This window comes from Anastrepha ludens, chromosome 5 (genome assembly GCF_028408465.1).
Source record: "Anastrepha ludens isolate Willacy chromosome 5, idAnaLude1.1, whole genome shotgun sequence".
Taxonomy (NCBI): Eukaryota; Metazoa; Arthropoda; class Insecta; order Diptera; family Tephritidae; genus Anastrepha; species Anastrepha ludens.
Genome location: NC_071501.1, coordinates 40,647,071 through 40,662,752, shown reverse-complemented (window position 1 = coordinate 40,662,752; position 15,682 = coordinate 40,647,071). Strand labels below are relative to the sequence as shown.

Sequence of the window (15,682 nt, the reverse complement as noted above, 5' to 3'; positions counted from 1 at the left end):
GAAAGAAAACAGAATTAGGCCCCTAATCAATCTTGACCATTTTTTACTTTTCTTTCTTTTCTGACCATTAGTGCAGTTGTTGGTATCATCTTCGGGTACTGTCTAATGACAACACATAGAAAACATATGGGAACTTATGTAGCAGGTGCAGAAACATGAGAAAAATGAAAAGTGTTGAGCACTTTTTCTCTTCCCAGAACGTGACATCACTCTTTAAACTTTTACTTCTTCGGATGTCTGGCAGACTTGGAAACTGCAACCATCCACATAATTTATCGTTTATTAGAGATTCGACTACATCGGGAGTTAGAGGAGGAGACTTTGGCACAAATAAGAGGTATCACAGTGGTCCTCCAAGTCTAAGTGGGTTCATCTAAATACTCATTTCGTGTGGCTATCACCGTAACATAACCTGACCTAACCCAGAGGCGGAAGTAATAATAGGTTTCTGAAGGAACTAGGAAATAGGTTTCCTAGGAATAATTGTTGCTGTGTGAATAGATTTACGTTTAATGCTAATTTTTGTTATTGAAGAGTTTTATTTTTGGAAGGTTTAAAGTAAAGGAAATCTACGAACGGATGCAGAAAGTGTATAAGGACTTTTCGGCTTCAATTAGTACAGTAGAAAAATGGGTTGCTGAATTTAAACGTGGTCGTACAAGCTTTGAAGACGATCCACATCAAAGACGTCCAAAAGTAGCAACAATATCACAAATCGTACATAAAATGCAGGATATCGTATTGAAAAGTCGTCGAGTGACGGAAAGAGATTGAGTAGAAGCTAGGAAACTAGGCATGCCATTGGGCAGTGTAAGTAATATTTTTACTGAAGTATTGGGTTTCAAGAAGCTGTGTGCACAATGGGTGTCGCATTCGCTAACAATGGAACAAAAACACATTCGAATGCGACTTTCTCAGCCACATTCAGAGCGCTTTCGTAGGATAAAGTGGACTTTGTATGTCGATTAATCAGTATGGATCAGACTTTGATATAGGTATGAAGTGTATTTCAAAAATTGTGTTCAATAAATTTATATTTTTCTTATCGAACCGTAAAACTTATTGAACAACCTAGTGTTTATAAGTATGCTATATCTCTTTCCCTATCTGTAATCACTCTTTAATAATAATATAATTTATACAAAAAAATCCCTATCTAAAAATAGTTTCCTTGCCATATTTTGAAAAACAAAAAAATTATTTGTTGCGTTATACTTAATATACCAATAGAATCACTAAGCTCGCTAAGTTCTTGTGGCTTCATATCAATAAGTACTAGGGATGGCAATCCCTAGAACCCAGCATCCCAAGTTTTCGGGATTTCGACTGTTTTTGAATTACGAAAAACCCGGTATAAGTTGATTGAAATCCCGCGAATGTTGAGTATTCGAGTATGGGAAAACTCAACCTCCTCCAGGATTGCCAAAATAATGCTACGAACTTGCAGCACGAAAACAACCAACTTTATTTTATCACTCCCAAGGAAGGGATGTAACGTGAAATTGCCTCACTCCATATCACACAGATAAAATGGGATTGGTACAAAGCAACTCTGGTAACTTATGCGAAGAAGAAAGAGGTACGTTAGAACATTTCCTTTGCCCCTGTCCTGCTCTATGCAGAACTCGTTAAAACTACCTCGGATCGGTATAATTTTCATCTCTGAAGTAAATTGCTGGCAAAAGCTTATTAAAACTCGCCAAAAAGTGTAGCACGAACTATGTTTAACACGACTGGTAACACTACGGGCCCTTATGGTCTACGTGAGATCTATTCAGATCAAACAGATATACCTAACCTAATCTAACTTTGCAAAACCTTTTTTATAAAACAGAGTATTGCGTTTTAGAGTACGAAAAAATAACAGCCAATAGGGACTTTGACTAGCAGTTCCAGAATCAATTAGCATCCCAGTAGGTTTCAGTAAGGAAATTGATATTTTTTCTAATGGTGGTAATAAAGACCCTGCAGAAAGCATTTCAATTTCCGCCAAATGTTGAAGCAGAAAGGTGCTTCGCAGCTGCTACAAAATAAAATTATGATAATAAATTGTGATAAAAAAGTGTAAGTTATTAAAAATAAAACCTTTTTACTTTCCTTATTTCAGCACATTGATTAAGAGATATTGTTTTGAAAACACCTCCACATTCTGGGCGAGCTGTAAACGATGTGAACCTTACACTTTCCACCGAATATTGAAAAAGTCTTACAAACATAGCTCGACTGAAACCGTATCCAATCCATCTGACTTCTTGACTTGATTAATGACTAGATTGATTGACTTGATTAATGACTGCGACAAACTTTCAATGAAAAAACACACACCCGAAACATGGATAACGACACCAACTTAACAAATGGGACCAAAGATCGATGAAAATAGGTCCATTTTGACTGTCAATGGAAAGAGGAGTTTCCCACCCAAAGGATTTTGCCGCAGATCTAAGAACAAGACCAAGGAGAAGAATGTATGTGTACTCTACAACTGTCGTACTCTAACGAAGACTCGATACTGTTACTTCCAGAAATAAATATGTGAAACTACAAAACCAGCGAGGATTTACAACTACGCGCATTTTGTTAAGCGCCCTCAGTGACTGAGGTTTAAGGAAATATAAATGAAGAGTTAGGCGAAAATTATCTCTCATGCGGTATCCTAATGGACTAACTCGTGAATGTGCATCTGCAAAAATTTAGCACAACCTACCCGTCGGCGATGTTTTACATAAATTTTAACAATCCAGCCACCAAGTGTTGAGAGGTGCTCTTTATCTGCTACAAAGTAAGATCCCGAAAATTCTGGGACCAGTAAAATCGCGAAATTCTACATCCCTAATATGTACCTACATATGGCAAGTTTTTATCATATGTTCATGCTAGTATAATGCATTGGATTTTGGATTTGAATGTATGCAGCACTTCGAAAGCTTTGAGCTTCTCACAATCCTTTCAAGTATAGAAATAGAGAGAGAGGAAAGAGAAGTAAGAGGAACAAAGGGAGGCGCACTCACAGAAATAAGTGTTCCACACTGAATATCTTACCTCCAACAGAATAATACTCAAACCTTATATTACCTAATGCATTTTTATGAGTATTGAATATCATTTTGCATTTCTACAAGAATGCGAATAAATATCACAATGATTTGAGGGCACAAGAAAATTGTTCACACGCATTCGTGAGGATTCACATGTGTGTCTGCAAAGTTGCATACGTGTAAGAGCATATTTGCATTTAAATTTTTCACCCTCCGTATAAAACACTACAGTTTGTCCAAGTGAATCATAAAAATTGATAATATTTTAAGACTTCCTTCAAAATATTTTTGCTCGACATGTGGTTATTTGATTGATTAAACATTTTTCTTCTTGATTGGCACGATAACCGCTTACTCGATTTTAGTCGAGTTTAACAAAGCGCGACAGTCATTTCCAGTTGGACACGCCAAGTGAAGCCAAGTCCTTCTCCAACTAAGCTTTCCAGCGCAGACAAGGGCTTCCTCTTCCTCTGCTACCATCAGCTAGTACCGCATCGAATACTTTCAGAGCCGGAGCGTTGGTACCATGACCCAGCCAAGAGCTTATTGTTGCCTATGATACTCGCCGTTGCCAACGTGCAAAGGTCCAAATTTCTCCCGCAGAATATTTTTCTCAAATTCTCACATGCTCCAAATATGCAAAAAACACAAAAATCGGTTTGAAAACCAATCGGTCCGATGAGCCTAAAGGCTGACTAGTACCAAGATATGGTTTGAGTGAACAATCGTTTAACTTGCACCATATGAAAAATTTACCTTATCTTAAGAAATATTTTTGTCCATCGTCAACTATAAAATTAAAATTAGTAAAATCCCTCATCGTCCCGGAAATGTCTTATTTTGAAGTGGAGTATGGAAAACTGGTAAAATGGGCTGGCGGAGTAGCCGAATGTATTGACGCGTGACTACCATTCAGAAATTCGAATGTCCGGGCATTAAACACCAAATGATAGAACAAGTTTTTTCTAATAGCGCTCGCCTCAGCAGGGAATGCCAAACTTCTGAGGGTATTTCTGCCAGGAAAAAACTCTTCATGAAAAATCATCTGCCGTTCATTTGAAGGATCAACATCAAGACGCACACCACAAATAGGAGGAAGAGCTCGACCAAACACCTAATAAATGGTGTAAGTGCCAAATATATCCCGGAATTTTTTTTTTTTTTTAAGTGGAGTGGGGGAGTGGTAAACTGGTAAAATGGGCGGCCGGAGTTGAGAATGTGTGCGTGACTACCATTCAGAAGTTGAAATGACCGCGCATAAAACACCAAATGATAGAACAAATTTTTTCTAATAGCGGTTGCCCCTCAGCATCATCCTTCAAATTAAATGAAATTGAACTGTTCGCGGTATTAATTGATAACTATTTTTATTGCAAAAAATTGCTGATTTAGCCCTTGCAAGTAAATGCGATTGTATATGTATAGGTATAAATAAAGTCACGTGTTGTTGTAAGTACATAGAATAGTGTATACATATAAGGTGGCGCAAAATTAATCACCCTATTTCAAAATTTATACTTTTTATTGTAAATCTAACGTCATCTCAGTACTGCTCTATGAATGCAAGACCTAGCTTGTAACCGACCATCGGAAGAATTCAAATTCAGGTATCTTCGGCGCATTCTCAAGGTGTGGGGATCAAACATCATCAGCAATGATGATTTATATAAAAAATTGAACTTGGAAGCAATGGCCAACTTTATTAAATTATGGAAATGGACACACTGCGAAAAGATGGTACGGAAATCTGCCGACAAGCTCTTGATTGGAACCTCTAAGGAAGATGCAAGTGGAGCCGCGCTAAGACTACATGGAGAAGATCGTTACTAAATGCTGGAATTCGTGAATGAAATGTTAGCCAAAAACAGGACCAGGCAGAAATGCTCTATTTTATTTTGATTTTATGTATTTATTTAAGCCTATGATTACAAGAAATTCTATATTTCTATGATTACTTAAAAGTAATTGTTACATGCTAGAACAAAAGAGAATAGTGGACGCAATTCTCGAATGGAAAAGAAATGTTGGTATAGCAAAATCTAGGTCGTATAGTCCGTAGATACTATTAACTCAGTAAGAGCCCTCGTAATAGTGACAAAGTTGTAGTGGTTTAATTTGACTGTTTTGACGTTAAATGGATAGTAAAATCGTAAAGTTTTGTCGGGTACATTGAAGCCAATCGATTCGAAACAAACATCAAGAACTGAAAGGTCCGTCTATTGGCAAGGAACCCCAGATGTGTTTATATTCTCGCTGTAGGGCCGATGTAGATCAGAGAAATGAAGACGTTGCAGAGCGAATCGAATACAATTTCGTTGTACCCTTTCAATTCTATTTGAATGAGAGGCATAAATTGCATTCCAAACCCAAGATGTATGTTCGAGCTTAGGAGGGATTAGATATACAAATGTTCTAGTATAGGGCTATTTAAGCTAAATTAGCATAAATCTTTGGCAATACCTGACTAACCCTAATCCCATGTCGCTCCGTTTAGCACCTTAATCCCATGTCGATGGGTGGGCGCTTATTTCTACTCTATAACGCCAACAGAAAATTAGAAAAAATTCATACGGTATCTTCTAAGCTTTGACTAAACATATCCGAAGAGATTTTTTCTAAATTTTGTATTTTAATAATATTTTATCATCAACAAATGGTATGAAACATGGACAAGGCAGTAGTGTCATAAAAAACGAGCCGAACAAAAACCACCATCGACATGGGATTAGGGCTAACAGGATTTACGAATGTTAAACCAGTGTCAAATGTCACGCCTTAATTAATGAACTATTTAACGTACATTAAAACATATTTTTATTTTAAATGAAAACTTATTTGAGTCCCTATATTCTCAGCATCGGTAGTCTAGCGTAAGTGCACTAGCCTTCCATCCCAACGGTTGTTGGTTTGAATCCCACGTAAAGCACGGTCCCCGCTCTTTTCCAAATTTACATACTTTCCCTGTTCCTAAAAAAAAAACAAAAAAATTAAAAATAACAAAAAAAAATATAGAAAAAATTGCATTCCTCAACCCCAAAGCCTTATCCTTTCAATCCTTACTCCCGCACAATAGTCAGCGCATTATTTGCATTATGGCTGCTAAAACAAGCAAAAACAAAGAAAAACATTACATCAGTGGCGCCAGCAAGAGGAAGTGGGCAATCACGGTAATGGCGCAGACACACCAATTTTAGTGAAGTCCTCAACCATCTGTGTGATCCTTCTGACAGAAAAATGTGAAACACAGATGGCGCTCTAAACAGTTAGAAGGCGTTGTTCCTAAGCAACGGCAGGTGGGCATTCCCACTATTTAAGACTGGTAGCGGCAGGCTAATCACCTACCCTGTCAGAAATCAAATGGAGTAACGAAACCAACGCAAACAAGCCTTGCCGAGGCCCTATGCTCTCTAGAGGAGTAAACAAGGAAAAAAAAATCGATTTATAATTTTTGAAAATGGCGTGTTCCCGGCAGGCAACGGCAAATCGCCGATTATGTTTCTATAGTCTTATCCTAGTTCTATTCATGCATGTCCCGAGGGATGATCCCTAAGAGACTACCTTCATCTAGGACTACGTATGACGCCATTTTCAAAAAGTATAAATCTTCCGATGGGGTGATTAATTTTGTGCCGCCTTCATATAAGTCAGTCATATTGAACACTTGGGAATTACACAGCTGCAATACATAAACAGACCAGCATTGGGTTACGTAAAGGTCAAAATAAGGAATCACTCGAAACCATTTTTTTTATAAAAGAGTTATTCAAAAACAAAATTGGACAATAAACTTTGTGCCACCTGAATGAAGAATTACTTCCATATTTTTGATAGTGGTGGATAAAGAAATATGTTCATTGGATGATTAATTTCATATAAACATATATATGGGATATTCTTTCTCAACGGGAGACCCCTATCCATCCAAAAATGTTTTTGACCTAGAGAGTACTAATAGGGCTTAAAATTCAGCTCTTTTTATCTACTTTTCAGTGCAGAGTGGCCAAAAACGAAATTCAAGATGGCTCATTTAATATGGCTAAAAATGTAACCAAAATTCATTAAATTCATTCTAATAACCTATGCCAAAAAAATTCATTTCAACGGAAAGAGTTGTACGAGGTCTCAAAATTTAGCTAATAAAGTTTACTTTAAAATACAAAATGAAAAATTTAAAAATCCAAGATGGCGAGATGGGATTTGTAATCAGCGACCCAAAAAACCCCCGAGTAATAAATTTTAAGTGGATTTGAGTAGTTTTAAAAAATTAGCCGCCATGTTGTGGCCGCCATCTTGAATTTTTAAATTTTTCATTTTGTATTTTAAAGTAAACTTTATTAGCTAAATTTTGAGACCTCGTACAACTCTTTCCGTTGAAATGAATTTTTTTGGCATAGGTTATTAGAATGAATTTAATGAATTTTTATTATATTTTTAGCCATATTAAATGAGCCATCTTGAATTTCGTTTTTGGCCACTCTGCATTGAAAAGTAGATAAAAAGAGCTAAATTTTAAGCCCTATTAGAACTCTCTAGGTTAAAAACATTTTTGGATGGATAGGGGTCTCCCGTTGAGAAAGAATGCCCCATATATATATATATAATAATAATAATATATATAATTGGAGCGTACATCCTGTTTGGCCGAGAACCTCCTTCTATTTGTGCGGTGCGTCTTGGTGTTTTTCCACAAATGAAGGGATCTACAGTTTCAAGATATTATGATTGAGTCAGAAGCACATCGGTCCGCTGTATGTAATATGGCCAAACTGCAACGCGCTGAACAACAGAGCAGACCTTCATGAAGAGGCAATATGCCGCTCCCCTTCCTGTCAAGTGATACTTGACGGTCGACGTCGTTGAACAATACAGCTAAAAATTTCAAGAATTGACAGTAGGCCGCTCCCCCTCCCGCGAAGGGAAACGGAGCTGTGGTGGATTTTAGTGGGTGAGCCAAACGGCAAGTACCACAACTTTCGACGTTCAATGCTTTGTGCCACCTCAACACAAAAAAAAAACAAAAACAGTTTCAAACCGTCTCCGAACGGCAGATATTTTTTATGAGAAGCGTTTTCATGGCAGAAATACACTCGGAGGTTTGCCATTGCCTGCCGAGCGGCGACCGCTATTAAGAGAAACTTGTTCTTAATTTTGGCCTTTCACCTAGATTTGAGTTCTCTCTGAATTCAGAATGGTAGTCACGCACCAACCCATTCATCCACGGCTGCCACCTTCATATAGGTCAGTTATATTTGACAGTTGTGAAGTAGACAGCTGCAGTATACAAACAAACAAGGATTAGGTTGCGTAAAAGTCAAAATAAAGAGTTCCATCACTCGAAATTATGTTTTTCTTTTTTTATTTAGTAAAAACGTGATTCAGAAACAAAATGGCATGATTAATTTTGCGCCACCTTGTGCGTATACCCATAAAGCTTATCTGCATTTTATTAATTAACATTTTTACATAATAAGGCTTGCAGTTTCACACTTACTTGCCGTTTGATGCTCGTGACATTCAAAGGATGAGGCTGCATATTCACACAACGGACGCTCAAGTATGATGGATTATTTTAGTTTGTTTGTGTGGGCACGCTTTAGGACACATACTCGTATTCACAATTCAAATCAGCTCAGCTCGATACGTTCGTTAGCGTATCCTTTAACCGCTTACGTGTAATTTTAATCATATTCGTTGTTACTGCGTTACTAATTCAATGACACACACGCACACCACAACACAAACACTTATTGTATGTATGCGCACACATATATACATACATACATTCAAAAATGCACGCGAATGGAATCACTTGCGGATACACAAACAAAAGAACCGCCGCCGGTATGGGATGTAATGGCGACGTAAGCAGAGAACCGACCACAAGGCTATTAGCAGGACGACCGTGTACGCGAAAGCCCTTTCTTCCTTTTGAAGAATACAATAATAAATTTTGTTTATTTGCGTTGCTTTTCTTTCCTTTCGTTCACTTCTTTTATATTTCGCTTGTTTCCTTTTTGTTTTTGTTTCAGCGCTTTTCTTTTAACATTTTATTGTGATTCAAAAAAGCCAACACACAGCACACAAACGACGAAGTGGTGGTGCGACGAAGACTGAAATGTAATGGAAAGCGCATTGACGCACAGAGTAAAACACATGCACACACACATATATATACAAGTATACTCGTGCTTCAACGGCACCGGGTAGACAATACCCACAAGTTAACTTTACTATATAAATATCTGTAGTGTATTTATTATATAAAGTCATACATATCTATATGTGTGTGTTTTTGCATGCATGTGTGTATGTACATATGTATGTACGCTTGTACAAGTTCACGCTCATCGAATTTTATTCGTATTTCACTTCGTGTTTGTGAGTGTTTAAACGCTATAAAATATCGGCTGCTTCCGTCTCAAACACAAAGCGAAACGCCACTTCAACCGGAAGTTAAACTAAAATTTACGTGTGTGCGTGTGCTTGTGTCTGTATACATGCTATGTAGGTATATGTAGTAGCTGGTGCTGATAAGCACTAGGTAATTGTTGTATTGTAGTTTGTTCTATGAGGTGTAACTGCAATGGCCGTGACGACGCGCATACTACAACAACAAAAGCAACACCACACAAAACCATTTTCTTGCGAAATTACCACATGTTACGAGCCACACGCATACATATGTCTGTACATACATATACTTAAAGTAAATACATATGTATGCATTATTTTGTTATTGTAATCCTTGACACATTAATTATAGTTTGTAGTCACTTAACTGCTCTATTCTAAGACTGCTTTACACACATCGCCGCTGCCAAAGCCTACAAATAGCTTTGCTTCAAAGTAAACGCCTTTGGCTACAATTGCCGTGCAAATTTAAATCTAATACTATTAAAATCCTGCTCCAGCTAATCGAATAACTCAATGCCTGAAAGACTGACCTTTTATGGTTCTTGTGTAGCAGCTGCGGTGCGGTTTCCTTCCTTCTGCCACAATTTCCTGTTGTACCAGCTTACTTACGTATTTAGTCTGTTGCCTAAAAGTACTTTATGTTGACTCTTTTGCCGTGCGGTACATTTACTTTCTAATAAAAAGTTTCTATACCTGGCTATTTACTTATGTATGTAAAGCACTAATGGTTGAGTAAACGACGTCTCAACCGGTCACTTTCTATTTACAGTATTGTGCGAAACATACGTAACATTTCCCATAACCAAAGAGTTTCAAATAGTAATTTGGATACTTTCAGTCTATTTTGTACACCCATTTGAGCTCAACTAAGTAATAATGAAGTTCCTAGGCATCTTAGTAGATCAACGACTAAGCTTTTGTTATCACTTGGAGTATGCTATCAGCAAAGCTGCGGCTGCAATGATAGCTCTGGCCAGAATAATGGCAAATAAGAGTTGACCAAGGCAGCAGGCAAGACAAGCTCTGCAGCGAAAATTCCACCTACCGCTTGTGCACTCTTAGAGTCTACTCTATTTTCTGAATGGTCTCGGAAGACGCGGCGCTCCCCATAGCTGGCCTATGTCTACTTGACATTGTGACGCAGGAGAAGTGTCCAGCTAAAGACATAAGGCGCAACGGGAATCAATGCGATCCCAATGAACACATTAAAATGGTAAAACTGCGCAGCGTAACCCAGTGACAGTCACGATGGGATATAGTTCAAAAAAAGGCAGGCGGACCCACCGCCTCATCCGCAGAGTGGAAGAATGGCTTGAAAGAAAGCACCGAAAAGTTGAAGACTACCTTACCCAAATCCTTAGTGGGTATCTCATGGATATTTTAAATCATACCTTCAACGCATTGGGCGTGAAGAGATTCCAGTGCTGGGCGCAGTGCGAGCCAGGAACCGATGAAGATACGGAACATGCGCTTTTCGTACGTCCTCGATTCAGAAGAAACTACTAGAAGGTAACCTCGGTGGTAGCGTCACACCCGAGGAAAAAAACCGTAATCCAACAAGACTTTGGCCAGATTTGACTATTTCCTTTTGCTTATATTATTATTAGTATTGCGCCAATCTCAACAACTTTGCCTATCTTAGGGCACTACTTGGATGATTTTACGCAAAGATCTTGGTTTCAAAAACATATAAAATACAGCTACATTCATTATCCCAATCGCATTTTGGGAACTGAGTTTTTTTCAGCGATGAGGTCCATTTTTGGCTTAAGCAATAAATCAATCAGCAAAATAGCCATATTTGGGCTGAAGAGCAGTCATTCAAGAACAGCCATTACATCCATTTAAAACAACCGCTTGATGTGAGTGAAATCAGCGGGCCATATTTCTTCAAAGGCGAGGCTGGCGCCAGTGTAACAGTCAATGGCAAACGCTATCGCGCCATAATAAACGGCTTTCAGATGCCAGAAATTAAAACCCGTGATTTCCACAAAATTTGGTTCCATCAAGACGGTGAACAGCCCCACTTGCCATACAGCCCGTGAAACAATGGATTTATGGCGTCATCGCTTCGGTTAGCAATTTATCTTTCGTCTCGGACCACCAAGATCATGTGATATCACACCTTTCGGATTTTATTTGTGGGGATATATAAAGTCCAAATGTTTAATGAATAAAGCAGCTTCGATTGAGGCATTGGAAGCCAACATTACTAAAGTTATTTTCGAGATACCGACCGAAGTCTTCCAGCGAGCCATTCAAAATTGTTGTTTACGGATGATCGAATTACGGCGCAGTTGCGGCCAACATTTCAAACGGATTATCTTTAAAAAATAATTCTCATGAATGGTTCTACACAAAAATAATAAAGATTGCCCAATCTATTTGAATTTTCGTTGTTTTATTTCAATTTAAAATCCGATACCTCTAAATTGATCATCCCTAATAATAAAGTGTAGGTTTGAAGTACATCAAAATTCTCGTTGATTTTTTTTTTTATTTTTTGCCGATGCACCGACTTGTTGATTGTTTTGACTTTGTGCTCTATCCCCCTATCAAACTCTTGACTCTAACAGTGGACAACACAAAACTAATAATAAGGCCCCGACAATGGGTTGTGGAAAGATTTCGGAAACTTTTTGATCATGGTGGTATTAAAGAAGATAAATATGGGCACTCTAGTAAGGGGAAACAAGGGAAAAGAGGTAAAGGAAATGATAGGACGAAAAGAGAGAGATGAGATGAAAGATGCTGGTAAAGCTCATCAGAATTTTGATATCAAGAAGAGCTATATCAACAGGCGTAGGAAAGAAGGTAGAACAAAGATGCCTCACTTCTCGTCTCACCCGACTCCCGCAAAAGCAGCTAAGCAGAAGGTGCTAGCATGATTCCAACTGACTAAGATGATTCCATTACAGCTGACGAAAAAGGACTCGAAGTAATTCCAAGTCTCACGGCATGCATACCTGCGGATAGTGACCTGTGAGGACACTCACAAAGTTAGAGAGCTGAGATATTGTCAACCTCAGAAGATCCCTCGAACGCCACCGATCCATACGGGACCAGAAGGGTTTCACGACCGTAATCGTTTGTTTACTTGTTTACTGCTTGATAGAGTATGGCAAACGGGTTAGAAAGTTATGGTTTTTTAATTTTTACTATTTTTTTGCTACACATCCCCTTAATCTGAACGACATGTCCTGATATCTCGTAATACAACGTCATTTTAAATTTAAAAAATATATATATAAAAATCATTCTTTCAACTGCGTCTAGTTTTGAAAATGTACGAAAAGTTGTAGTTTACTAAAAATATTTCTAAATAATATCATTTAAATCCTCCTATAGTTTGAAAGCGAATAAAGTTACTACAAAGTTTAACCCAACTGAAATTTGGCGACTTGATTTACAAACTTGTTACTTTCTTGGCTTCACCCTCGTCGACTAGTTGCCATTCTAACTTATACCCAAATGTATCTACTTTGGTCTCCTTTATTTAACTGTCTCGACTACTTTGATTTACTCGAATTATTATGTCCCGCTGCGGTTGGTTAGTCCGGCTGTGCGCATCTGTGCCGTCGCATCTACGGTTGCCAAAAAATATTTTACAATTTTACTATTTATAAAGGCTTTAAGCACACATACACGCACACACCGACACATTAGAGCTTTGAAAGAAATTGGAAAGGATTATTTATGTGGAAATATTCATATAAGTCTATTGGCAATCTGGCTTCTTCGTTCCCGGCATCAGTCAATCAGGAAGGCAGCGAAAACCCAGACCTTTAGGCCGCGTACATGAAATAGCACATTTCGCCCATAAATATTACATGCATACATACATACATATGCATGTACGCTTGTGTGTACGTGAATTTGGAATCGAAAATGTTGGCAAAAATGATTTCCTTTTTGGTTTCCACGTTCGTTTTACAGCTGCCAAATGCCTGCTGCCAATTTCCGCTATCGGTATAGTTGTTGTTTGTGTAGTTCTTGTTACATTCGGTGTGGCGTTGCCGTTGCCGCTGCGAATGAAGCTGAAGTTGAGCTGAGCATGGGCACTAAATTTATGAAGGAGGATGAGGTTATGGTTACGACCATGCTCTTGCTGTGGCTGTGCTGCGGCTGCGGCTGCGGCTGCAATATTGTCGTAGGTGGCAGTATGATGGGACGCTATTCTCTATTCTCTTTGCATTGCCATTTTTTTCTAGCAACAACTTTTTTCTTCTTTTATTTAAATAAGTTTGTATTTTTGTGTTTTTGACCGACTTTTTCACAGAAGAGGCACACAGCGTTTCTGAGAAGTTTTTAAACCTAAATTTGCCATTGCTTACACAACTTTCTGTGTTTTCTATTTTTTTACATTTATTCTTTTGTATTTTTAAATTAAAAAGAAGCGTTTAAATTTCAGTTTCATTTTATGAAGAAGTAATTGAAAAACGGAACGTTTGTTTTATACAATTAATAGCCAGTCACATTTGAGACCAAACCAGCCTAAACCTCTTTCACTTTTGTACACGTCGAATTTGAATGTCACGTATTATTTTTTTTAATTTGGAACTTTTATATTATATAATAGTACACACGCACACACATATAAACATCTGTACACAAACATAGCTGTAAACTTATCTTTAAAAACAAATCTACAATCCTGGGTATTTTTGAAAATTATTTGAACTTGCATAGTGGTGCACAAACACTTACAGCACCCAAACAATTATTTTTCCAATACATACATACACACTTAGCTCTACACATGTTACATTACAATTTTATTTCTATTTAATTTCACACATAGCTTTTTTCATATTTTTTACCTCTTGTTTTCTTGCAATTAACATTTTTCGGTTATTTTTATTTTTTCTTCACGTTTCCTCAATGTCACAAAGATGTTAAAAAAAAGTCAGAAAACATTCACACACATACATACGTATATATATACACTTATACACATGTAAAGAAGAACGCGCCGCGAAAAAAATGCACATTTTAAAAAATATTCAATTTTTTGGCGAACCTTGCGAACCTTTTAGGCAAAAAGTCAATTTTTTTTTTTTTTTCGAAGCAGCAAGCAGTTTATTAGGTTATAGTTAGAAGGAGTAATACAACCGCAACAGAAGCATGTGTGTGCTAATGCTCGACAAAACGTTCGTAATACCACGGCGCTTATTTAATTCGAATCATTACCCAGCAACAGCCAATCCGGGACTGAAAGCTCTTATCTAATGCCAATTGCCAAAAAGCACAAATGCCGCCAAACAACAGCAGCAGCAGAGCCAGAAGCGGGTTGCAAGTTGTGAGCAAAGCATCGTGAGAATAGCGAAACGTCATATCCTACGACGGTATGGGCCCACCGACCACCCAACTGACTGTGCGCCAAAACACGCTATAACATACATACACTCGCACCTTGCAGATATTTCGAGATATTCCCAAAGCAGCAGCAACAGCAGAGACTAAACGCCGCCAGCTGTCAATGGCTTATACTGCTGCACAGTGGGTCGATAGTGGCAAACAATTGATAGTATAAACAAATTGAAAGTGACAGCACAGCGGCTGTATTATAATGCATATGACAAGTGCTTGAGTAAAAGAAAAAGGAAAAATTGACGTAATCTGTATTTTAAAAATTCATTGAACATAGCGGTATTCCAAAGCGCGTTCATTAAAGGAGGTAGCTTTAGAAGAACAACAACGTTTTGTTGTCACAGCAAAGTAGAAAACAAAGAATGAATTCGCCTTGTTTGATTCCCGACTGGCAGCCGCATGGACACGGCGAAAGAAACTAAAAACAAATCAGCTGATTTACCAATACTACCTTTAACAAGAATTCTAGAATACAAGATCGCGCCATCCGAATTCGACGTGCCGTAAGAGCCCATGAATAAACAAACAAAAGTAAGGGGAATTACTTGTTTGCGAAGAGGAAGAGTAAGCGAAAGCAATGAAAACAACCAAACACAAGAAAATATACGCACACACACCTAATTTCTGACCACGGTATCTTCCGCATAAAAAGACGTCACTCCCACTGATTACTCATAGTCTGACTGGGTATCCATTACATTCTTAAGGGACGACTAAAAATTAGATGGCTTCGTCGATCGCCCCAAAAGGCGTAAAATATAAGGCGTAAAGAATAAGACAAATAAGAAAATAGTTTTTCGACGACACCTCATAAGCCCCAATCGGTCAATACTTGGCTGAGTTATTCAAATTTTCCTTAA

The 15,682-nt window shown here is 37.9% G+C and overlaps 1 protein-coding gene across 8 annotated transcripts in view; it reads right to left on the bottom strand.

Moving 5' to 3' along the window:
• The window catches only part of LOC128863118 (prolyl endopeptidase FAP), a 67,792-nt gene extending 53,005 nt beyond the window's left edge, over nt 1-14,787 (bottom strand). For 2 of the 8 annotated variants that reach the window (XM_054102070.1, XM_054102069.1), the window contains exons 1-2: nt 14,273-14,787; nt 8,530-9,148 (exon numbers count right to left, since the gene is read on the bottom strand). The gene's annotated coding sequence lies outside the window, so the exon portion shown is untranslated. The remainder of the gene's footprint in view (nt 1-8,529; nt 9,149-14,272) is intronic. The other 6 variants (XM_054102073.1, XM_054102072.1, XM_054102074.1 and 3 more) reach the window with 6 other exon arrangements.
• Between the last annotated feature and the right edge of the window lie 895 nt (nt 14,788-15,682).